This window comes from Lissotriton helveticus, chromosome 8 (genome assembly GCF_964261635.1).
Source record: "Lissotriton helveticus chromosome 8, aLisHel1.1, whole genome shotgun sequence".
In the NCBI taxonomy this organism is placed as follows: domain Eukaryota; kingdom Metazoa; phylum Chordata; class Amphibia; order Caudata; family Salamandridae; genus Lissotriton; species Lissotriton helveticus.
The window spans coordinates 602727795-602752381 of record NC_136069.1 but is presented as its reverse complement, the minus strand read 5'-3'; positions in this window follow the sequence as shown (position 1 = coordinate 602752381).

The window sequence follows — 24587 nt, the reverse complement described above, 5'->3', positions numbered from 1 at the left end:
AAATTCTATGTTCCAAGTGTACTCTGAAGGATTGTTTAGAGTCTTTTAAAAGTAGAAATTATCCATGAATATTAAGAGGAAACCTACAATGCATTGGTGTGCAACATTTACCAAAATATCATAGTGAATCAGCCCGTTATTGCAACAGATTTCTAAGAAGTGGCTACTTGGTTTAATAACTTACCCACTTGATTAGTCATTATCTTGAGTCATAATTCCAAAAATATACATTCATTTATTTATTTGAAAGGTTTTATATAGCACGAACATGACCCGTCAGAGCACTGTACAAAAAAGCATGCATGATCAACAGGAAAAGGTAACAAGCATTTACAATGCAACTGTTTCGCCTTTGCAAAAGTTAGAGCTATTGGCATTGTAAATGACAACATTTTTATTTATGTGTTGGTTTTGAAAACAGATAAATAAATGGCATTGTCAATTACAATGGCAATAGCTTAATCTCTCGCAAATACCACAGACACACACCCACAGAGAGCCCCCCCACACAGATCCCCACCCACACACACACACAGAGCCTCCCCACACACCCACACAGAGCCCCCCACACACTGCGAGCCCCGCCTCACACACCCACACAGAGCCCCCCCCCCCACACACACACACTGCGAGTGAATCTGGAGGCAAGCAAAGGCAGGTGAAACAAGCAGGGTACTCACACCAAAAAGGTCCCTCCATCTCTTTTTTTTCCAGAATGGCTTGAAAGCCACGACCATTGTCTCCCATCTCCATATTGAAGCTTTGTTTGATGACCATTCTCCTTGTTGAATGTATATGCTGCAACTGCACCAACAGCAGAAATCTATGTTTCCCACTATGGAATTTTCTCTCCCTTTGCTGAAAGTTTTATGGTGTCTATGTACATAGATTCTTTCCACTTTTGTTCGGGTATTGGCCCAGATGAGTGAGGCTAATTTTAGCCGGATTGGACTAAAGCTGACCAACCTAGAGCGTGTTGGGGCACACATTGCAATTATGGGTTCAAAAATGTGACCAGATGCTGTTGGCTGAAAAGCCAGGACTAAAGTAAGATGCCAGACATAACACAGAGCCACATGCATTGTAATTGCATTTATATAGCGCTTGCTACTACCATTCAGGTGTTGACGGTGTTAACGTCCCAGTGCAACATAACTATTATAGTGGCTGTACAGATTTACAATGCATGCCAACCATGTGATAATTTTTACTGTGTGATACTAGGAGGTTGTGGTGAGGTGCTGGTGAGGGAATCAGTTTCCTATGTAGAGGTTGGTAAAAGGTTCACTCTAGTCACCCAGGTTTTATCGATTGGTGCGCAGTAGAACATAATAAAAGGTAATATAACAGACAACTGGATGTCATTTCAGACACCAGGTGACAGGCTTGAGATTTCATTATACAAAGTGGTTAGTGTGTTCGTTCAATTGCTTCATCTGTAAAGACCCACGAGTACATCCCTTAGAGTGCATTAGGTCCTTCTAGCAAAGCAAGGACATTAACATGGTGTCCTTGGAGACCCCGGGTTATATGTAAGCCTAGCCTGGCACAAGGCAGATAGCGCAGCCAGGCTATACTGATGGCTGCACAGTGCTACGAGTCTCATATTTTAAATGCTTACTAATCCTAAAACTTGCAATTCAGTGGTGGAGCCTGTCTAGGAAAATACAGAAACAGCTGTAAATAGGTCAAATCTAAGTTTACAAAAATACCCTATACTTTGCAAGTTCCATATTGTAGTTATTGTTTTCTGCTACAGGCCATTGTGATCTAGACTTTTTGCCCCACTGGCTCAATCGATGTGAAGCAGAACTTCAGATACCAAAAGGCATTGAGTTGTTGATAGCAGGCCAGGCGTGGGTACCCCTGATGACATGAGCTCATCTGGTAACCTTATTACAATCTCAAAAGTCCTATACCCGGTCCAAACCTTGAACTGCGATGAATAGCTAAAACTCTTCAAAATGAACAGAAGAGGGGTTTTGAAAGCTAGTCACTTTGGATAGCACAGGTTCACTGTTTTCTCGATTAGCAAGAGCTTATTGAAATAGGATACTGATTAGCTGACTACCACATTCTTTTCTGGACCCGAACGAATTGTTCAAAATTAAATAAGATATCAATCCAAATGTGAATGCTGTTATTTCTCCATTAAACAAAGTAGCTCAAATAAATACGCGGCTTTAGATTTAAGAAGACAAACTGCTTGTAATATTATGGAGCCAGACAACATATCCCCATTAATCGAAAATTAAGTAAAATGATTTTTCCTTCATCGTGGTCTTTTTTAAATCTCCAAAGTATTACTTAATTTGAGCTGTATGAAACGTCCCGACTAGAAGGAGGAGGGGTGGCGGTAACCCTGCTCGATGTTGACAAGTATAACATAACAAAATCAAAACCACAGACAAAAGGGCAGCGGGACACAATTCTAAATGGAACTTGAAAACTTGAGAAGTAATTTAAGAGAACCGCATTAAAATACTAAAATCTTTAATGGGGCCCATCTGTCTTCAGCAGAAAAAGAGAGTGAGAGAAAAGTAGGAGAGGAAATCAAGGAGACAACAAGTCTGTGCGACTCGCTCTAATTAGGGGCATTATAATTGAGTTCAGTCTTTAGGAGGGCACAGGCAGCTCTCTGCAGCAGCGTAAAACAAAAGCCCCCCGCCGTAAGTGGGGCTGGGGTCCACAGATGAGAGGCTAATTCCCGTCATTTGTGACTGCTTAAGGCAGTTCATCACGCGAGCGCCAGCGCGCCTTTATTACCTCAGAGTGGCGTTCCATCTAGCAGATGTCTGCTAATTTGGGAAGGAGGCTCGTTGTCTCCAACCTGTCTGCTCCTTAATGCACTGTATCGGTCTGCCCGCTCCCCTCTGCGACGGTGGGAACGCCAAGAGCCGACAGGGACGCGCAGCAAAGGGCCCGGCCTAAAAAAAAAAAAAAACTGCCATTTTATTTTTCAGCCCACAAACGAGAGCTGTGAACGACATATGGAAGTGCTTCTCCTTACACAATATGTAATCAAAACTTGAGAGAAACGAACAGTAGACGAAAGTACTGCGTGAGAGGAAAATATTTAAAGGCGACACATGACCGCTTTCGTGGTCGTAATGTTACAAGCGAATCGATTTGATCAATATCAGTCTCACACCTTATTAAATACCTTCCTGTGATGTCCAATTATAAGGCTTTTACTATGGCCCGCTTGGAATGCATCATGTACAGCTCGTGCTGCTGCCATGCATAAAGAAACCCTTCCCAGCAATTATTGCCTCCTTTGCCGCATGAATTGGGCTGCTTGTGTGACATCAATTAATCCCAAGTGCGGTGGATCAGGTTCATTGCCATTAGTTACGATTAGTGCGAGGAGGAAGTAAAGCCCGTGGATGCCCCTGGGCGCTCCTGGGCCTGCGCTCAGCCAGCCTCGAGTTCACACATCAGTGGGAGCAGGCAATGCGAAGAATGTCCACTCTGTATGGGGTGAAAGGACGCCAGCACAATGATTCGTGGGAAAGCCCTGAACCTGCATTTGTCTTGTAAATGTTTTTATGTGTCCGGTATGGGGAAAAGTGCTGTCTGCATATCAGCCTAATGCACTGCTGCAAAGAATAGTGGGATTGGAAGTAATTAACACAAGTCAGGTCCCGGGCCGGCAGCCAATCACAGCGCGGCCCGGGGAATGACGTCACGGGGGGTGTCCCGGCCGGCAGATTCGGGGGCGTGTTTTTCGTGCTCGCCCCTTCCCATTGGCTGGAAGGTAAAATTCCAGCCAATGGGAAGAGGAGAGGGCGGGACTTAAAAAAACACACGGAAACGCCCCCTAATCGCGTTTTCACGGGGAAAGCGTGATTGACAGCCAATCTCTTCCAATGGCTAGCCTCCATTTATTGAGCTAGCCAATGGGAGACAGAGGCGGGACCAAAGCCCCATATGTAGGACATAAGATTGCGCCCTGTGCGGAGCAACTGCTACGCAGTTGCAACGGCCAGGGCGAAACCTAAAAATACCAAACATGTGGTACTCTGGTAAGCAGAACATGAATAAAAGAAAAGCTCACGTCATAGAAGGTATAACGAAGTAAAAAGTGCATCGTTGAATGTTAAAATCATTGCTGTAAACAAGAAGTAAAAGTTAGTTTGGGTGGCTTCAGGTCAATTGTTGCAGGTAGCTCTTCATGAGCAACCCTTTGACTTCTTTTTTAATGTGGCAATCGAAGGGTTAGTTCTGATTTCGGGAGGAAAACCTTTCCATATTGTTGGCACAAGACTGGATAAGGCTTGGTTATAAATTCTCTTCTTTTTGAATGTGCGTGATTTCAACAAAAGAGTGATTGAAGCCCAATAGTTCAAGTTTTTTTGGCAGGTAAACTGGAGTGTTATAATGAAGAGCTTTATATGTCAAGCAGGCTATCTTGAACGGAATCCTTTTTTCAAAAGAGAGCCATTTAAGTTGAATTAGGTCTGGGGTGATGTGATAACGTTTACTTGAACATGTGATAAATCTGGCAGCAGAATTCAGGGTAGCTCTTAAAGGGGCCAGTCTAGCTTTGGGAAGCCCTGCCAGGGACCCAATTCTGTAACCTAAGTGGGAGATAACTAGGGAGTGGAGTGCTAGCTGCATGTCATCAGGGGGCAGGAACAGTTAGATTTTTCTTATAGTGTTGAGTTGGTGATTGTGGTCCTGCATGTTCAGGTGTATATCTAAAGTTATGCCTAATGATCTGATAGAGTCAACAACATGTGGAGCGCAGACCAGGTTGTGTATTCAGTCATCAGTGACTTTGGTGATATCAGTCTTTGTTAAAGTGCTTAGTATGTCACATAAATGTAGGTGCTAGGATTTAGTGAATCATTCTGCTTAGCAATATAATTTAAACACTGGGATGACATCAGCATGAGCCCTAAGCTTTCCAACTCTCTCTTTGATCCTGCCCTTCTTCTTTTCCAAGATATAGTAACCTCTGCCTGGTTTATATTTTGTTTCAACATCCCTGTGCATCTTTGATTGGACAGATTGTAGACTCTTTTTTGAAATATCTGATTCACTTGGTGAAAATAAAAAGCTGCCTGAAGCTAATATCATCCCTATAGTTCACATGTTCTGTGCAGACTCTCCTGCGTTCATTCATTTTTCTGAAATCACGAACAGAAAGACCAAGGACCCTTTTTGTATCTGAACAGGGAAATCTCCAAAACAGACAAGCTGAAATGCGCATCCTCCATAATTTCCCAGGGTGTCATGCCTTGAATGTTCTCGGAAAATCTAATTGTTTTATCTGACTTTCAAAGTGCACAACAGGTTTACGTAATCATATGCTGTCTCTAATATCTGATCCTGTGGGGCTGCCTTAGTAAGAGGAGAGCGTTCACTTACTCTAGCTTTTGCCACCTCACCACCTTAGAATGTTGGAACACAGTTCCTTTTACTGCCGGTCTCTAATGATCAAAGAATGTCTGGTGCTACCTCCATCTCCCTCCTTCCAGGCTGCTCTTGTTCTTCTAGGGCATTATAGAAGCCACTCTTCAAATAAAAAAGGAATTTTTTCCTTTGCCATGCCTCAAAGAGTTTGTCCAAAATAATTCCAACCAACATTAATAAGTGGGCTATTTCTTATATATTTAAAATGTTCATGCTTTATTGTTTCCACAGTGTTTTCAGGTGAATAGTTTATACGTTTAAATATAGTTTTTCCTTCATGCTAGAATGGCTGATCACTCTCAAATAGAGGGAATAGGTGATATTGAACAATTTTCCGGACCGAATAATTTTTTTAAATATTATTTTGGTTAAATGTGCAATTTAGGCATCTATCGAGTCCATTGTGCTGGATATTGAATAGAACGTCTAAGATATTTTTTAGACTACACATGCTGCTGGAAGCATGACTAAACACCATACCTCTTCAAGAAGACCTGTCTCGAGTGTGGTTCAATTTCCATGTAAATCCAGAAACAAAACGAAGCATGCATCAGGCAACAGTGGGCCTTTAGATCTTACAGGTCTCTCTACACATACAATTACTGATGTGGTCAGTAACTTAATTAAGGTGTAAAACTCCTTGAATGACAGTGGCTATCTCAAATAGCGAGGTTGAAACAAATTCAAGGAAACATACTTACCTGACTCCTCTGACGAACCTGGCAACAATTTCGATGCTTTAATCATTTCCCATTGTTCGGATTCCGAAGGTCACAATGATTCTAATTGAGTTGGTCCAAACACAAGTACGATCAACCAATTGTCAAAATTCCCTAAGAAAAAGAAACAATTTTTCTCTCCAAAATTAATAGATGATACTTCTTAGCAACAGCTCTTGGAAAATGCAGATTTTAGAGTTTCCCCCATATGTTTAACTCTCCAGTGGCAAAATAGAAGGGTTGCTGTGGCTTCTCTTTTAGACCCTATTCCAACGCCTTGTTAACAGTGTAATCACTAATGGGAGAAGCTAAATGTGCATTTTGGTAAATAACTTCTTGTGAGATAGGTTTTGCATCAGACAAATATTCCTGGTACTGAAATTACTCTTGTTTGACCCCCCAAATAGTTTAAGTTGCCTTTACACTGTTTTTGGCCCTTCCCTGAGGATGGATGATCATACTTAGATAACTTAGAAAATAAGGTAATTGGCATGTGGGTTTACAGCCTTTGTTAACCATGAACTATATTTGAAAAGCAGAAGCAGAGTTTATGCTACTTCTACCACATACACTTCTGTCTGCTTGTGGGCTGGGGGTTGCCAGCACAATTTGTCACATAGAGGATGACATATCCTGTATTATAAAATGTATGGTTTAAAAAGTACATTTATTTTTTAAGCTTTTCCTGGAGGTAGGTTTAATGATTATAAAAATGTAAAAATCTTAAGCTGGCTGCAGTTTATCCTCATTTGCTTTCTACAAATATGTCTAGAAGACATTGATATAGACTTTGTCAAAGAAAAGCTAAAGACTCTCTTTGCCATGGCACGGCATTTAGCGGAGAATTTCAAGAAGTGGCAGAAATTCGGTAGCATCAATCAGATGGCAATATTTCTGCCTACATCACTGTTAGCTTCTTGTAACCCCTGCAGTGTACAATGTATGCCTTCTGATTTTAACTTGAGCTGGTGGCGTGGGAAGATGCATCGGGATGTAGATGGGGCCTGCAAGCTTTGAGTCGTGGTATCCCCTCAACTCTTTCTCCTGAGGGAAGTTAACTGCTGTCAATTCTCCTCAGGGACAGAGACACCCTCTGGAATGGGAAGACAGCTACTGTCACCCACACTACACAGATAATCCTAGGGATTATCTTCTCTGGGGAGTGCAAGTATCCTCGCCAAAATGGGTACTTTGGCCACGGTATATTAAATGACAGTAGTCCAATTGTTATAAAATAGTGGACGTAACTACAAAATTTCACAGTACAATAGGAAATAATATAATAATGCATTTATGCTTTGGTATTTCTAAATCCAAACTGAGCCAGCTAGCAACAGAGCACTGTACATGGGGAAAGACCCAGCGGGAAAATGTAAGGGGCAAGGAGACAGAGGGAGGAGGAAGAGCTTATTGAAGGGGTGACAAGTTAACCTATCTGAGCAAGTGTTCCTTGAAGAGGTGAGTTGTTACTTTCTTACATGTGATTTTTAGGAGTGTTTTGCTTTTATGATGTCAGAGGGGATGTTGTTCCACATCCGAGGGGAAAAGGTTGACAAGGCTTTTTTTCTTATTTTCTCCTTCCAGCAGTGTTCAGTCTTTATTCATGTCCTGGTCCTATGTCTGGCGTTGACCTACAAATATTGTCAATTTGTTAGTTAAGTAGGAGGGGTCTTGATTTAGAGTGCCATGTTAGGGATGCAGCTGATCTCAAGGATGATTCAAGCTTGCAGTGGGCCGGTGTACATCCTTTTGTGTGAGGTTGATGCGCTCAGAGTTCTTCAGCCCCTTGATGAGCCATAGTCCTGTATGAAGAATGCTTTTCAGGAGAGTGAGTGTGTTTTCTGGGATGCAGACACTGCCTCTATCTAGGTGGAGAACTTTCACTCTGAAGTCTTTATCAAGGAGTAAAGATTTCACTTTTTCAGGAGCATGAGTTGGGGCCAGGCTATTTGACCTTCTTGGCAATGTGTGTTGTGTGTGTAAGAGGTTTGAGTCCAACTTGAATCCAGGGGATTTGGCCTGGTCTGCCACTTGGGATATGAAGACTATTAGGGTTAAGATGGAGAGAAAATTATTGGCTCTGAGAATGTTTGGCACTCTTGGCAAACAAGAGGAGCTTGGTCTTTGCGGGGTTTAGCAACAATTAGTTTATTGACATCCAGGTTTCAATGCATTTAGTATTTTTCCTGTATTTCGTTAGCTCAGGAGATTTTGAGATGAACTTGGGTGTCTTCAACATACTGGTGGATCTTCAAGGATGACTTTCAATAGTGCCATATAAACGTTGACAGTTTCCGCTGTTGGCAGGTGCTGGTCAATATTGAGCCCAGAGGGCTGATGCCTGTTGTAAACCTCTTTCAAACCAACTTTCAATACCAATATTAATGAGGCCGAAAGGGCCATAAACAACTGGTTTGGATCTGGCCTTAATTCACTAGCACCTCTCATTGGCACCTCTAGTAAGAGCAGAATGTCACCTGTTCCATAGTTCAACACACATCTTTCCTCTCATGAGAAAAATTGCAAAGTCCTGGAAGGTTTATGGCACAACAATCCACCTGCACCTTGCCTATCAGAATCTGCCTGCATCAATGCCGATTCCTTTTCCAGCTTAATGAAGGCGATTAAATCAGCTTCTTCATAGACACCACCCCAGTCAAGTGGTAACAATTATTCACTCTCACTTAGAACAATTATTGAATGCATCCATCTCCTTTGCTTCGGTTCCCAAGTTGGGGAAACATGCAGTTTGTTTTCCATTCCTCAAAAAAACTTCTCTCAGTCCCCTGAAACCTGAAAAGTACCACCCTAGTCTTCTGTGCTACTTCCTGTCAAAGTGTTGAAAAAACATATTAACACAAAACTCTTTGATTACTTGGAGTCTCACAAGCTTCTTCATCTTTTGCAAATGAATTTCCACCTTCTACGTAGTATCAAATCTTCCCTCCTGACAGTCATTTAGTAATTGAGTTCCATCCTTGATGCTGAAGGTTTGCCACTATCATTTTGTTTGACCTTAGTGAATCATTCAATAGTGTGTTACACCATTCATTGTTTGTTAACCCATTTGCAAGAGGATGGACTGTACCATAATGTTCTGAAATGGCTTACTTCTTTCTTGAAAGATTGCTTCTTTCAAGTTTCAGTAACCCCTTTCTGTCACGCTGCCTGCCTATAATGTGTGGTGTGTCTCAGGTTCCCTCCCAGAGCCCAATGCTTCTTAATATATGCCTATGTCCACTGGACAATATTATTCAATCTTTTTGTCTTACTTTGCTGACCTATGCTGACGATGCTCTGCTAGACACAAGTTCCTCAATTGATTGCCCTCAACTGTCTGAAGCTGAATGGTGGAAAGAGAGAAGTCATGGTGGTCGGCAACCAACCCAACCTCTGGTCCTTCAGCTGCTGACCAGATTCCCTTGGTCCTTTTTCATCCCACCAAATTGTTGGTGAATAATGTGAGATATCTCTTGGATTTAATGTTACTGTGAAAAATCAAATTAAGACCTTTGAGGGCTGTTGTTTTGTCCTATCACATGCATGAAATAGATCCTTTTTCTTTCTTACCAGAAAACCGTTTTCCAGGGCATCATCATCGCTCGTCTTGACTACGGCAATGTCCTGTAAATAGGCATTTTCCAGACCCTACTTAGACACTTACAAATTATTCAAAAAGCAGCCTCCCACCTTCTGTTGTGGATTACAAAGTGGCTTTCCAACTTCTCCCACCTTCGGAACATCCATTGACTGCCAATCATCTAGAGAGTTTCGTTCAAAGCTGATCCCCTCTATTTTCAACATCTTGTACGCCCCTATTCCTCTTCTTGAGCACGTTGGTCGACAAACTTGCAGCTGCCAATCACACTCTGCTTCTAACTGAAAAGACAATTGTGCGGCTCCTTCGAATTTCTTGACCCATAACTTTGGAATAGCTTGCTGCTCTATTTCTTCCAGGCTTAATCTCAAGCAGTTTTTAGAAAACATGTGATTTCCTAGCTATTCCAGTCCTCTCCCTTTTTTCTTTCTCTTTTCTTACTACGGAGGTTCAGAATTCTCATGCTGCCACACCCATCTTAGGCAGCCATGTGCTCTACTAATACTAAACATGAAAGCAAAATGATGAGTGACAGGATGGAGCCCTGGGATACTCTCCTGGTAGTGGAACTTGTAGTTCATATCTGAATGAGTTGCCATTACTCTCCGGCTCGGGCCGGATGAGTTGTAATCAATGGGCCGGCATGCGATTTTAACAAAAACCAGCATTAGGAATGTGATAAATCATGGAGAAGGTCATAAAAATCAGTTTCGGCAGGGAAAAGGGTGTGGCCGGACACTACATCATATCCCAGAAAAGTTTGCTCCTATTTCATTAATAGGGTGGCCATGAATTAGGCTCTATTTCACAGTTTTTCTAAGATGGAAAAGCACACAATGGAAAAAGATGCATGTGGAAAGGCTGGCAAGACAATAGAAATGCACATTTCTTTCTGCAATAGGAATAGATGGCCAATGTAAGCTGGCCGAGGCCTAGTCAGGCTAACAGAACCATGACTAAATTTGGCATTATTTCCAATGAATAAAATCACCCCCGTTAAACATATTCTGCCTCAGTCGTCTCCCACAAAATTGAAATAAACTACGTTTGCTATCAAATGTGTCTGCTACTACTACTACTGCCACTACCAATAACAATAATCATCATCACTATCATATTAATCATAACTACATCTGTGTAACTCTATAAAGAGAAAATGGTCTCAATAATTCACTGTTTACCTTTAGTATTACCAGTGGTTTACCTAGTGAATTCCTGCACATACAAACCAAGAGCACTATAATGATAGTTTTTGTTATTCTGCCTGCTATTTTATTCATGATTCCTGGAAACCGATTCCAGTTTCCTCTTCATAATCAACATCTTAAATCGAACCTTTTGTTCTGACCCACAGATCGGCAGATATACGGGTTTCATCACTCGGTCTCTAGTTGTAGCCCGTGACTTTCACCAAATTATACGTTTGATTAATATCTATGTACCTTCCTGTCTACATTGGCTTTCATGCCTGGCACGGTCACCAACCGAGCCCAAAAATAGCGATATTTATTTCTCTAACATCCCTGCAAACTCTATTAAACTTTTACACATCAGACGACCACATCTAAAGCTTGTAAAGTTTGTGTGATTCTTTAACCAAACCACTGACGTACATATTTGTACTTTGATTAATTCGATGTATTATTGTACTTCTACTGAATATGTTATCTTTATGAAATTAACATGTTGGCACGGGCTAAGCATAAAGGCAAGCTATCTTATACAGTTCTGCTTTTAAACTCCAGCCATAGTCCACAAGGTCACTGGCTTTTCTTGCCCCACATTCCCCAGAAGCATATATATTGTAACCTAGAAATGCCAGGCCTGTGTGTGGTCTTCAAAGCTCTTTCTATAACACACAGTCAGGGGTGAATTAGGAAGCCTTAAGCACTCAGTGGAAGCTGTATCTGCCCAGCATGATGTCCCTCATGCTCCTCTTCACAATGTGATTATGCACAGAGATGCCTGAGAGGGGCCAGCATTTCTTTACATGGTAACGTGGAAAGACTAGGTTAAGCACTGAGCAAAACACAGCTATATAGCAATTGTAATTAGAGAGACTGTTTAAAACAAAAGACAACACGGCCGATTCACAAATGTCTAACTTTACGACTTTCGGTATTCACAAAGGGCATTTACTACTCGTAAATGCCCTTTGTGAATACCGAAAGTCATAAACTTCAACTTTTGGTATTCACAAAGGGCATTTACTCCTCTCAGTTAATTTTTTTGAATTGGGCCCAACACATACAGTGAAGCAGCCCTCAACCAGCAGGGTACAGCCCTAAACCAGAAAGGTACAGCCCAACAAGCCATTAATGCAGCCTGACCAATCCAACCTTAACCTCCTACAGTTAAAGGTGAAGGTAAATCCACCCTGATGACAACACTTTTAAATGATGCCTAGCAAAATGGTAAGTTCGATGAGAGCAAATCTACATAAATGATTATGAAGAAGAAGAGCACATTGACATGTAAGACGTGTGTACATTTGCAGGAGGTCTCTTTTGAATTTTTGCAAATCCATTGAAAGTGGGTCATTTATATGAATTGTTTGAGGAAACACATGATGCATGGATTTGCAAGTTTTACTGTAAACCTTTGTGAATCAGTCCCTTGGGGCAGCGTCTCCCACAGAGACAGCTGCTTGCAATAATTGCTCACCCAGGTGACAAATCGTTAAATTCGGTTATAATTCCATTAAATAAGAGTAAGTGACATAAGCCCTGATTGTGTATTATCTACAAGGTGACTTGAGTGATTTACATTTTATTCTCATATAAGCTTACATACAAGTCATTAATACAATGTATAGTGTGTCATAGAAGGTAAATCATGATAGACATTTTTATTTATTAAAGTGTACTACTTATGAATGCAAAGGGAGGAAAAGTAGTTTTTACCACGCAGGCATTACAACATAATGCCTTTTACCATGCATCAATTACAAAGCAATTCCTTTACCAAGCATTGCCTTTCTCACGCATGATTTGACCACAGATATTCCTTTACCACATATGCATTTACAAAGAAATTGTGAGTATATATCACACTATCTTCCGAACAAAGTGTGTTAGTGATTCTTGTTGTGCATCGAAAGTTTCGGGGTGATCTGTGAAGAGGGGGCAAAGAAAAAGGGGAGGATCAAAAAATGTGCATTTCCCATGTTAATTCCCATAGGAATTTTAGACAAAACTACAGCCCGAACTGCTAAATGGAAGTAAACCAAATTTTGCAGAAAGGTAACTGTTGCTACCTTTTTGTAAGTTGGTGTAAAACCATTCAGCAGTTTGGGAGACATAAAGAAACACATTTAGATATCTAGGGATGCAAAGGCTCCAAGAACCCTCCTGATCTTGTGCTGAGGTCTGATTGGCTGCCAACACTTCATGCAGGAAGTGTTAGCAGCCATCTTGGAACTTGGTTTCAGCCAAGACTCTAAAAAAAGACCCCTTAGTTCTGGTCCTCCTCCATAGTCATCTCTATGCCCCAGGGACCACCACTTCTCCGGGGCTGGTGTTTGTATTATGGGGGAGACCCTCTGATCCCTGGGTGGCATAATCTCCCAGGTCTTTAATTTAAAAAATTGCACTTGGGGGCGTGCATGCCCCCAGGCTCCAGATACTACCACCACCCTGGCGCTGGATAGAAAGAAATCAGAGGGCCTCGCCGAACCCCTGTGCCTGGTGGACCACCACCTCCCCAGGGCTACACTGTTAAAAATAGGGGGCCTCATAGGCCACCCCCCAGGGAACAACACCGCCCTGGACCAAAATAACATTTATGAACTGGGAGGGGGGCCCCCTCCTGGGCCATATATGGCCCGGGCACTACCACCTTCCCAGGGCTGGCCCGTAAACAACAAAGGAGAGGGGCTGCGTGACTCCCCCTCCAGGAGCCATATATGGCCCCGGGGATCGCCAGCCCCCTTGGCCAGCTGCAGCTATGTCCCTGGTTGAACACCCCAGGGTCATAGCTGTTTGCTTTGACTTGGCGGGAGAAGTCAGAACAAATATAAACCCCGCTCTCAACAAGCAAGACATGTGACACCGTTCCGGCTTACTGAGACCTGAGTTTTCATCTGTTCCCCTGCCCGCTTTCATGAGGGCATGTAATCAGACAAACATATTGCTCACACAGTGACTGTGTGCCCTGGGTGGGCTCCAGGGTACCCACAACGAAGAGGCTGGGTCCCCTGGAATGAGGTTGCCAGGGCTAAAATCGTCCCGGAGAGGGGGCCCTGCTGCCCCATCCCCAATTTACAGTGGAACCTACCCCCTTGAGAACACCTGCACCTGTGAGCCATAACAGGTATAGTCCCTTAATGAACTATTGAGGAACATCTACACCCCTTAATGCTTTGGTATGGGAGTGACATATAGGTCTCCTTTGAGAAACTCACCCTAGCATAGGGCCCTCTACACTAGAGATACCAGCACAGAAATGAAAACACACATGAATGCGACTCATGGGGAAAGGTTACATTATTTGAAGTTTGACTAGTAGAGCACTCGACTTTTAATAATCACAATCAATATGCTCTTTCATGTTCATAAGATGAAGAAAGATAATGTTATATGATATACAATGTGTTGTGACGGATATATGACGTTACAACGCATGCTATTACAGCGCATGCCTTTACGACGCAAGTTTTACAACGCAAGTCATTACAACAACTTGCGTTGGGGGGCGCTGGATAGTGAATAGTATAATTTACTAATCCAACTCCAGTCCCCGTGGATAGTAGGGAAGGTGTTGGAAACTATTCCCTATCCTAGAGCGCCCCCCAGCGCAAGTCGTTGTAAAAGTTGTGTTGTAATGGTTGTGTCGTAAAGGCACTTTGTTGTAAAAGTTGCGTTGTAAAGGATGTTCCCCTGATGTGACACCTTACCAACTCTCTAAACCAAATACCCACTCAAGCAGTCAGTCACTCACCCTCACAGTCACTTACACAGCCAGTCACTCACTCCTACATTCATTCAGACACCTGCTCACTCACCCATACAGTCACTTGCACACCCACTCACCCACCCATGCCGCCACTCACACAGCCACTAACTAACCCATACAGCCACTAACACACACACCCACTCACCATACAGTCACACACACAGCCAGTCACTCACCCACCCAGCTACTCAAACACCTACTTATACAACCATACAGCCACTCACACACCCATATAGACACTCAGTAACTCACTTACACATGGATACACACAGTCACACAGTCACTCACATAATATATGTTAGAAATAGCATCACTCATTAGTAGTACACAAAGAATACTATTTTAGCTTTTGTAGTACCTTGGTGTATATATAATCTTTATGAAAACACTCACACTCACTGGATGATATCATCAATGGTCATTTGAGATGTCGTCAGTGATGTCATCAGTGATGTCACTTACCATGTCATCAGTGATGCAATATGTGAGGTCATGTCATCAGTGATACAATATGTGAGGTCATAAGCAGTGCATTGTGGGGCATAAGTTATAGTTATCTCAGGTAACTATACATGCTGAATTTCTGTGGTTTTGTATGAGTGAAATCTAAGCCTAACTGAATTTCTAAGGTTTTAAAACTTCTATCTCCTAACTGTAATGTCCCTGTAACCTTGTTTTTTTTAAGTGAGAAAAAAGCCTACTAACATATTACCTACTGGCGGTCGCCAGTAGGTATATATAGTTAGGATTTTTTCTCTATGGGTTTTTTGAAAATTCTATGTCTAATAACTTTGGCGTTTGTGGACGGAATCGGCTGAAATTTTCAGGAAAATGGCACATTTTGTTTCTGAGCAGCCCTTGAAAATTTGGGGGGGGTTCGTCCAGTGGGGGCCGAGAAAAAAGGGGGGTCCCAAAACGTGTTTTTAACATTGAGTTTTCCATAGGGCGGTTGGCCTCACTTTTAGCCCGAACGGCTGAATGGATTTGCACGAAACTTGGCAAAATTGTAGGGACTGGTAGCCCGATGTGCCTTTTGTAGGTCTCAATATATGTGCTCCAGTGGATTTTGAGAAATTAACGTTTAAAAAAAGATATATATCTGTAACAGCGGACCGGTTAGCGCTCTGGTTCGCGGACTTTTCGCGCAACGGAGCTTTGTGAAGCGAAGCTGATTGGCTCTCCGGCGTCTGTCAACATTCCAAACAGTCCGTAGCGGCCGCCATCTTGTCTCTCGGTAGGATCGAGAGACAAGAGGAGGTCAAAACAAAGGGGGAAATAACTATAAGGGGGCATAGTAGATCCTCGCTGACCCCCTAGGTTTGATGTGGAGGTTTTAAAAGGGCCCCGCGGGGCAAAAAAAAATAATAATAATAATAATCGAACGGCTGAATGGATTTGCACGAAACTTGGCAAAATTGTAGGGACTGGTAGCCCGATGTGCCTTTTGTAGGTCTCAATATATGTGCTCCAGTGGATTTTGAGAAATTAACGTTTAAAAAAAGATATATATCTGTAACAGCGGACCGGTTAGCGCTCTGGTTCGCGGACTTTTCGCGCAACGGAGCTTTGTGAAGCGAAGCTGATTGGCTCTCCGGCGTCTGTCAACATTCCAAACAGTCCGTAGCGGCCGCCATCTTGTCTCTCGGTAGGATCGAGAGACAAGAGGAGGTCAAAACAAAGGGGGAAATAACTATAAGGGGGCATAGTAGATCCTCGCTGACCCCCTAGGTTTGATGTGGAGGTTTTAAAAGGGCCCCGCGGGGCAAAAAAAAATAATAATAATAATAATCGAACGGCTGAATGGATTTGCACGAAACTTGGCAAAATTGTAGGGACTGGTAGCCCGATGTGCCTTTGCTAGGTCTCAATATATGTGCTTCAGTGGATTTTGAGAAATTAACGTTCAAAAAAAGATATATATCTGTAACAGCGCACCGCTTCGCGTACTTTTCGCGTTACGGAGCTTTGCGAAGCGAAGCTGATTGGCTCTCCGGTGTCTGTAAACATTCCAAACAGTACGTAGCGGCCGCCATCTTGTCTCTCGGTAGGATCGAGAGACAAGAGGAGGCCAAAGCGAAGGGGCAAATGACCATAAGGGGGCATAGTAGATCCTCGCTGACCCCCTAGGTTTGATGTGGAGGTTTTAAAAGGGCCCCGCGGGGCAAAAAAAATAATAATAATAATAATCGAACGGCTGATGACCATAAGGGGGCATAGTAGATCCTCGCTGACCCCCTAGGTTTGATGTGGAGGTTTTAAAAGGGCCCCGCGGGGCAAAAAAAAATAATAATAATAATAATCGAACGGCTGAATGGATTTGCACGAAACTTGGTAAAATATTAGGGACTGGTAGCCCGATGTGCCTTTGCTATGTCTCAATATATGTGCTTCAGTGCATTTTGAGAAATTAACGTTCAAAAACAAGATATATATCTGTAACAGCGCTCCGCTTCGCGGAGATAAAATTATATGTGTATTACCTAGCTGTTGCTAACACCAGTTAGCGACGGCTAGTAGGAGATAGCGACCATCTTGGGTCCCACTTTGCATGTGAGTGATATTTATCACTAATGACATGCAAAGTGGGCATGCCAAGATGTTAGCGACTGGAAACAGTCGCTAACATCGCTATCTCCTATTATCAACTTTTGGAAATATTCGAGATAAGCGCGAATATCTCCAAAAAGTAACAGCTGCCCTGAGCAGTTCTTAGCCATGTTATCCAATGGGAGGTGGATAACATGGCTAAGAGCATTAGCTCGGTAATGCATGAATATCGCGGAGTTTTCAGCGACATTAATGCATTGCGCTCGTTTTTTATCGTATTTGCGATAAACCTTGATAATAGCAAGGTTTATCTGCGATAATTTCTGACGGTAAAAAAATCTTTGCAATGCATCGTTAGGGATAAATATCGCTTAACTTTGGTAATATGCCCCAACGTCTGTTAACGTTCGATTCGAAGGAAATCAGGAATTGTTGAAAAACATTGTGTGCGCCATCTTGTCTTTTTTCAAATGCCACACTTTTGTCGTGCACGGCAGCCATTTTAGATGCCTTGACCAGATCCACTCTGTGAACGCTGTCGATCCTTAGCATGGCTCCCCACCCTCGCAAGCATCTCCCCCAGGCAGTGGTCACCCCCGCTCTCTGTTTTATGCATGGGTAATAAACCTCCCCCCATCTGCGCTGTTCTTCCCTGAGAATCACACCCTGTGCCCGCCCGACACCTCCCTTTCGCCCTATTCACTACCGCACCCTCTGACACTCCTTTTCCTCTGTGTCCGATTGTCCAGGCCGGTCCTAGGCTATCAGCTAGCCCTGCAGATGTAGTTTATGGCCACAGCTGTAAAGAATCACCCGTCTTCAAAGGAGTTATAGTAGATCAAGGCCCACACTCGATGAGATCCGTCACAGCAGAAGCGTTGCTATTATCTGAAAACCATTCTGTATTGTGATTGGGGAGGGGACCGAGCGTGAAGCGGAAGATTCCAGGGATGACTCTTTGTACATCAAAGTTTTTACAATTATGTGTCACATTAAAAATATATAGCACTCCGACAAAGTAGTAAGATTATAAAACTTTAATAATTTATAAATATATACAAGAAAACAAAAATAGTAATAACATATAAACATTTTTAGAGAAAAACAACGAAGTAGCGGTCGGCTGTGCGAATAGTCCCAACGCAGCACAACGTCCAGATTTCCGGCGTGGGGCGTCGCGGGGGGTGGGTGATCAGTAGCAAACTGTTGTGCGAATAGTTCCAAGGCAGCAGAACGCGCCGAAATCTAGATGACACAAAAGTGATGTCTAGTAAGTTGCCACCCAGCAAATAACGGCGTGGGGCGTCGCGGGGGGTGGGTCATCAGTAGCAAACTGTTGTGCGAATAGTTCCAAGGCAGCAGAACGATGGCACCAAGGTGATGTCCAGTAAGTTGCCGCACTGGTTTTGGTATCCTACAATGCTGCTCCGAATAACGGCGTGGAGCGCCCCGGGGGAGGCGGCGTGAACGGGCCTCTCCAGGTGGAGTCTCGTCTGTTGTAGTGGGGCGCCCCTTTACCGTTTCAGTTGCCATTCCGTCCGCTTTTGGTCCACTGTGTCAAAATCCGCCATTCAGCTGAGTTGCGCCCACTCTTGCGGTGCAGCGATAGGCGGCTGTCACAGGACTCTCAAAATGGCGGCAGGCTGTTTCCTTTTTGGGCCTGGTCCACTGAAATGGCCCTGGGACACCTTGGAAATCGGACGCTTGTCTGCTAGGTCTTGGACCCCATTCTCGAAAGCGTCCCCTCCGCCTTGAGAATTCATCAAAAGTTTTGGGGGCCCCGACTCCTGCAGGCTTCTGGTGGGGAGCGGCTGCCATGATTGCTCGCGGAATGACCACGACGGAGCTACGAGATGGTGGTGCTCTCATGGTGACGCCAGCTTCAGTCTGAAACATCCAGAAACAAGGTGGGGCTTTCATCGTTTGGGGGGAAAAAAAAGTTTTCATCCAATGAAAAGTGTTGTTTTTAGGTCATATGATCAAGCCTTCCATCATTAGGAAACCAAAAGTAAAATGAACCAATGAAAAGTTTTATAAACAAGTCACATGACCTGTTATGCGGCATAGGGTATAAAATGCGGAGAAAATACGTTGGCACGTGAGGCGGCGTCAGTAGCGGACCGATGTGCGAATAGGCCGAAGGCAATACAACGCGCCAAGATCCGGATGGCATCGAGGTGGTGTCATAGTTGAGAGTTCTGAGCAGCGGTTGTAACACTGTCTGAAGCTTATTTGCAGCTGCTGCAGCTTCACTACGCGCCAAGATCCGGATGGCACCGAGGTGGTGTGTAGGAAGTTGCCGCACTGGTGTGGCCATCCTACAATGCTGAAAGTCGGCGTGGGGCGCCCCGTTGGCCTGTGAGTTTGCGTCAGTAGCGGACCGATGTGCGAATAGGCCGAAGGCAGCACAACGCGCCAAGATCCGGATGGCACCGAGGTGGTGTCTAGTAAGTTGTCGCACTTCTGTGGCCATCCTACAATGTTGAAAGTCGGCGTGGGGCGCCCCGTTGGCCTGTGAGATGGCGTCAGTAGCGGACCGATGTGCGAATGGGGCCAAAGGCAGCGCAACAATATTTTCTACTATATTTCCGGTGTAGAAGAGACCACAAGGCGCTGAGATGCCAAGATCCGGATGGCACCGAGGTGGTGTGTAGCAAGTTGCCGCACTGGTGTGGCCATCCTACAATGCTGAAAGTCGGCGTGGGGCGCCCCGTTGGCCTGTGAGATGGCGTCAGTAGCGGACCGATGTGCGAATAGGCCGAAGGCAGCACAACAATATTTTCTGACTGACACCACAAGGCGCTGAGATGCCAAGATCCGGATGGCACCGGGGTGATGTCTAAGTTGCGGACTGATGTGCGAATGGGGCCAAAGGCAGCGTAACAATATTTTTTGTATGGAAGATACCACTAGGCGTTGAGATGCCAAGATTCGGATGGCACTGAGGTGATGTCTAGCAAGTTGGTGTGGTCATCCTACAATGCTGAAACTCGGCGTGGGTCACCCCATTAGCCTGTGAGATGGCGTCAGTAGCGGACCGATGTGCGAATAGGCCGAAGGCAGCACAACGCGCCAAGATCCGGATGTCACCGTGGTGGTTTCATAGTTGAGAGGCACTTCATCTGCAGTGGGGCGCCGAGATCCGGATGGCACCGAGGTGATGTCTAGCAAGTTGCTGTACTGGTGTGGTCATCCTACAATGCTGAAACTCGGCGTGGGTCGCCCCATTAGCCTGTGAGATGGCGTCAGTAGCGGACCGATGTGCGAATAGGCCGAAGGCAGCACAACGCGCCAAGATCCGGATGTCACCGTGGTGGTTTCATAGTTGAGAGGCACTTCATCTGCAGTGGGGCGCCGAGATCCGGATGGCACCGAGGTGATGTCTAGCAAGTTGCTGTACTGGTGTGGTCATCCTACAATGCTGAAACTCGGCGTGGGTCGCCCCATTAGCCTGTGAGATGGCGTCAGTAGCGGACCGATGTGCGAATAGGCCGAAGGCAGCACAACGCGCCAAGATCCGGATGTCACCGTGGTGGTTTCATAGTTGAGGCACTTCATCTGCAGTGGGGCGCCGAGATCCGGATGGCACCGAGGTGATGTCTAGCAAGTTGCTGTACTTGTGTGGTCATCCTACAATGCTGAAACTCGGCGTGGGTCGCCCCATTAGCCTGTGAGATAGCAGTTCTTTGGATTTGGGCCTGGCTCGTCTGCTGTAGTGGGGCGCCCCTTTACCGTTTCAGTTGCCATTCAGCTGAGTTTCGGCTGCTCTTGATGCTACAGCGACAGGCGGCTGCAACAGGACTCTCAAAATGGCGGCCTGTTCTTTGGATTTGGGCCTGGTCCACTAAAATGGCCCTGGGACACCTTAGAACTCGGACGCTCGATTTTTTTTTCCTTTCCTGTACATGCAAAAAAAGGTAAATGCCCGGTACGTTACACGCTTCATCTGCCACGATGAACTCTCTAGAGGAACCGAAAAAAAATATAGTTGTGGTAACTATACCATGCATCGTCATATGGAGAGGTGGCACCAATTAATTATAGTGCTGCATAAAAGAGAGATTTGGAGGAGAACCCCTGACCTGCTAGTACATTCATCAAAGAAGTGGCACTGAGAGCTTCAGAGGCAAGGGAAACGGTCCCAAATATTTAGAAGAACTTTGGAAAGATTAAAATGACATGTTTAGATTGTGGCAAATTTATTTCATGTGGACATCTGAGTGTTACTCTAATAAATACAGCATATGAACATCATCATAGTCGATGGTTGGTAGAGACATTTTGACTATATCCTGGACCTGCCCGTCCTCGCCCAAAATGGCGCCAGAATAAATGGGACTCGTAACTCCTTGTTGTGTACTGGTTGCAGAACCTTGAAATCACGAGATACGTATGCAGTTTTGAAGCACATGGCGGGCGGGGACGAGAATTGATTGAATATTTCGACATCCCTATTGATATTAAGTTCTGATGTGTTATTGATTACTGTACTGTTGAAAGTTCGAATTAACGTCACCCATGGTACTTGCCCGCAAATGTATATCTAGATAATTTTATTGTAACTGGCCCTGTCGTATTTTAATTATAAAATGTACGTCCACCGATTCCGTAACTGTTAGACACCTTAGTTCTTGCAACCTAATGGCCCGCCCGTTACGTTCCTCTACAGTGTAAATGTCTATTCATCATATACGATTACAGTTTGCTCCGTGGCCGGCCCACGTGGTTATAGGCTCGTATTTGTATAATGAAATTTTCACAATAAAGGTTTTTAAAAGAAAACATGGTAGTAGTATATACATTGGTAAAGTTTTTAATAATAGTCACTGTTTTAGAATCATTAAAAGGCAAGTGAAATAAAGCAGACCAATTACATGAAGGGTAAAAGGTATAATACGAAGGAACGCAGTAAAGATAAATGGTCAAGGGCTGTTGTGTTTTCTATTCCTGCAACATAAAGTGATCGATAAGAATCTCATATTCAGGCGTATCGGCGACTAAGACAGCAGGTCGACCCTCTTTTGCTCAACGGCTCCGTCATGGGACGAAGAAACGCTCTTTTTCTCGAAAAAAGAATATATTTTACTTGCAGGACAGTTGTAAAATTTCCGGGAAAGTACATTAGCCTGGAACATTATAACATATATTTAAGAAAAAATAATGTTCGGAAGTAATGAAAAGCGTAATTTTTAGGTCATATGACCAAGCCTTTCATCATTACAATAAGAAAAGTAAAATGAACCAATGAAAAGTTTTATTAACAAGTCACATGACTTGTTATGCTTACGTTACGCGCTGCGCGCCCCGGATGACTTCCGGATGCGCTAACGCGGCGCGTCATATGACGCATTACGCGACAACGCAGGTACAGAATATAGTCAAAATGTCTCCACCAACCAGCGGTCGGAACACAACCCCTTTCAGCAGGCTAAATAGTTCTGTTAAATGACAACAGAAGGGACAGGCAACAAGAACCATCAGTCAAAGAGGGGAGGGCTAGTTCTTCTCTACCGGGTTACATTGGGGCGCTACCGGAACTGATCGAATTGGTAGTCTACAGTGTTTCTGGATGTTTCAGACTGAAGCTGGGGTTAGCATGAGAGCAGCACCATTTCGTAGCTCCGTCGTGGTCATTCCGCAACCAATCATGGCAGCCGTTCTTTATCGTTATTTTGGGCGGGGTGGGTGGCGGAGCAGAGCTGTTTTGCAGCCATCATTGTGTGGAGTTCAGTTCATCTCACTAGTTTTGTATTTGTCATGAGGGGTTGTTCCTAATGTTTCTATTTTAGCGAGGTCAAAAAGAGATCCCATTAGTGGCCTACTTATTTTGCTCGATTCCTTTTCTTTTTTTTTACACGATTTTTCGTTATCTGCAAAGACTAAACAGAGTATTGCGACTCTGTGTTTGTTTGTAAATAGAGAATGAACCAAAGAGAACTAATTCTAAAACAGTAAATACTTGGATAACAATGAATCAAATGGAGAGAGAAGCAGGCACGACGGATTACAATGGGGGCAAAGACCTGCGTTAACTACCTTTCACTATCTGCAAAGAGAGAGTACTCCTAATAGAAATGAGGGGGGGGGCACCATTCAAAGCAGATCAGTGTGCATAAACACGAAAATGTTTTCACTTACCACGTACTTGACATTCGACAGCTTATGATATTTGCTATTAAAAAACCATTGAAATTCACTGAAAAAACCATAGGTTATAGACCATATATAGTTAGGAATTAGCATTTACAAAACCTTGAAAATTCACTGAAAAAACCATAGGTTATAGACCATATATAGTTAGGAATTAGCATTTAAAAAACCTTATTTTACTCACACAAAACCATTGAAATTCCATATATAGTTAGTTGCACTAACTATATATCGCGCACCTGCAATCCACTGCTGATGATGTCACATATTACATCATTCATGACATGGTCAGTGACATCACTGATGACATCACTGATGACATCTCAAATGACATCACTGATGACATCACTGATGACAACATCCAGTGACTGTATGTTTCTGTAAAGTTAAAATGTGTCTTACATATTGAAGAATGAGTGGAAGTATAAGTGTCTGGACAAAGGATTTAGTAGGTGCATGACTGAATGCATGAGTGAGTGATTAAATGTGTCTCACTGAGTGCATGGGTTAGTGACTAAAGTGTCTTAATTTGTGCATCATTATGTCTGTTGTTCTGTAAACTGCTGCATGTTTTGATCAGTAGCTATATGATTAACTATATGGGTTACTGATTGATTGTCCAAGTATTTGTATGGGAGACTGAGTGTGTGTGTGGCTGGCTGGGAGGTGTGTGACTCTGTGCAGATCAATGTGTACTTGTATCAATGATTGTATAACAAGGTAAGTATGTGTTAGTATATGTTTGAAAATGTAAGGTGCTCTATGTTTAACTGTATAGACAAGAAAATGGAAGTGTCATTGATTCTTTACAGGACTGACTAGGTGTGTGAGTAACTCCATGGATGAGTGGCAGACTGTGAGTGTCTGTATAGGTGTATGAGTGCATATGATAGTGTTGTAAAGATGAGTGATTGTATGTATGAATGATAGTATGGGTGAATGAGTGAAGGTGTGTGTAGACGTAGGAATCAGTGAGTGCGTATGTAGTAACTAGTATTGGTGTGTCAATGGTTTCAAAAATTATATTCTGTATTTAACACTGGGTGAAACAGAGGTTATATTAAAATGTGAGGAGATGCATTGTATTGTCACATGAATGATATCATCAGTGATGTGGTCATTGATGTCAAATGAGATGTCATCAGTGATGTCATCAGTGATGTCATTTGAGATGTCATCAGTGATGTCATCAGTGATGTCAC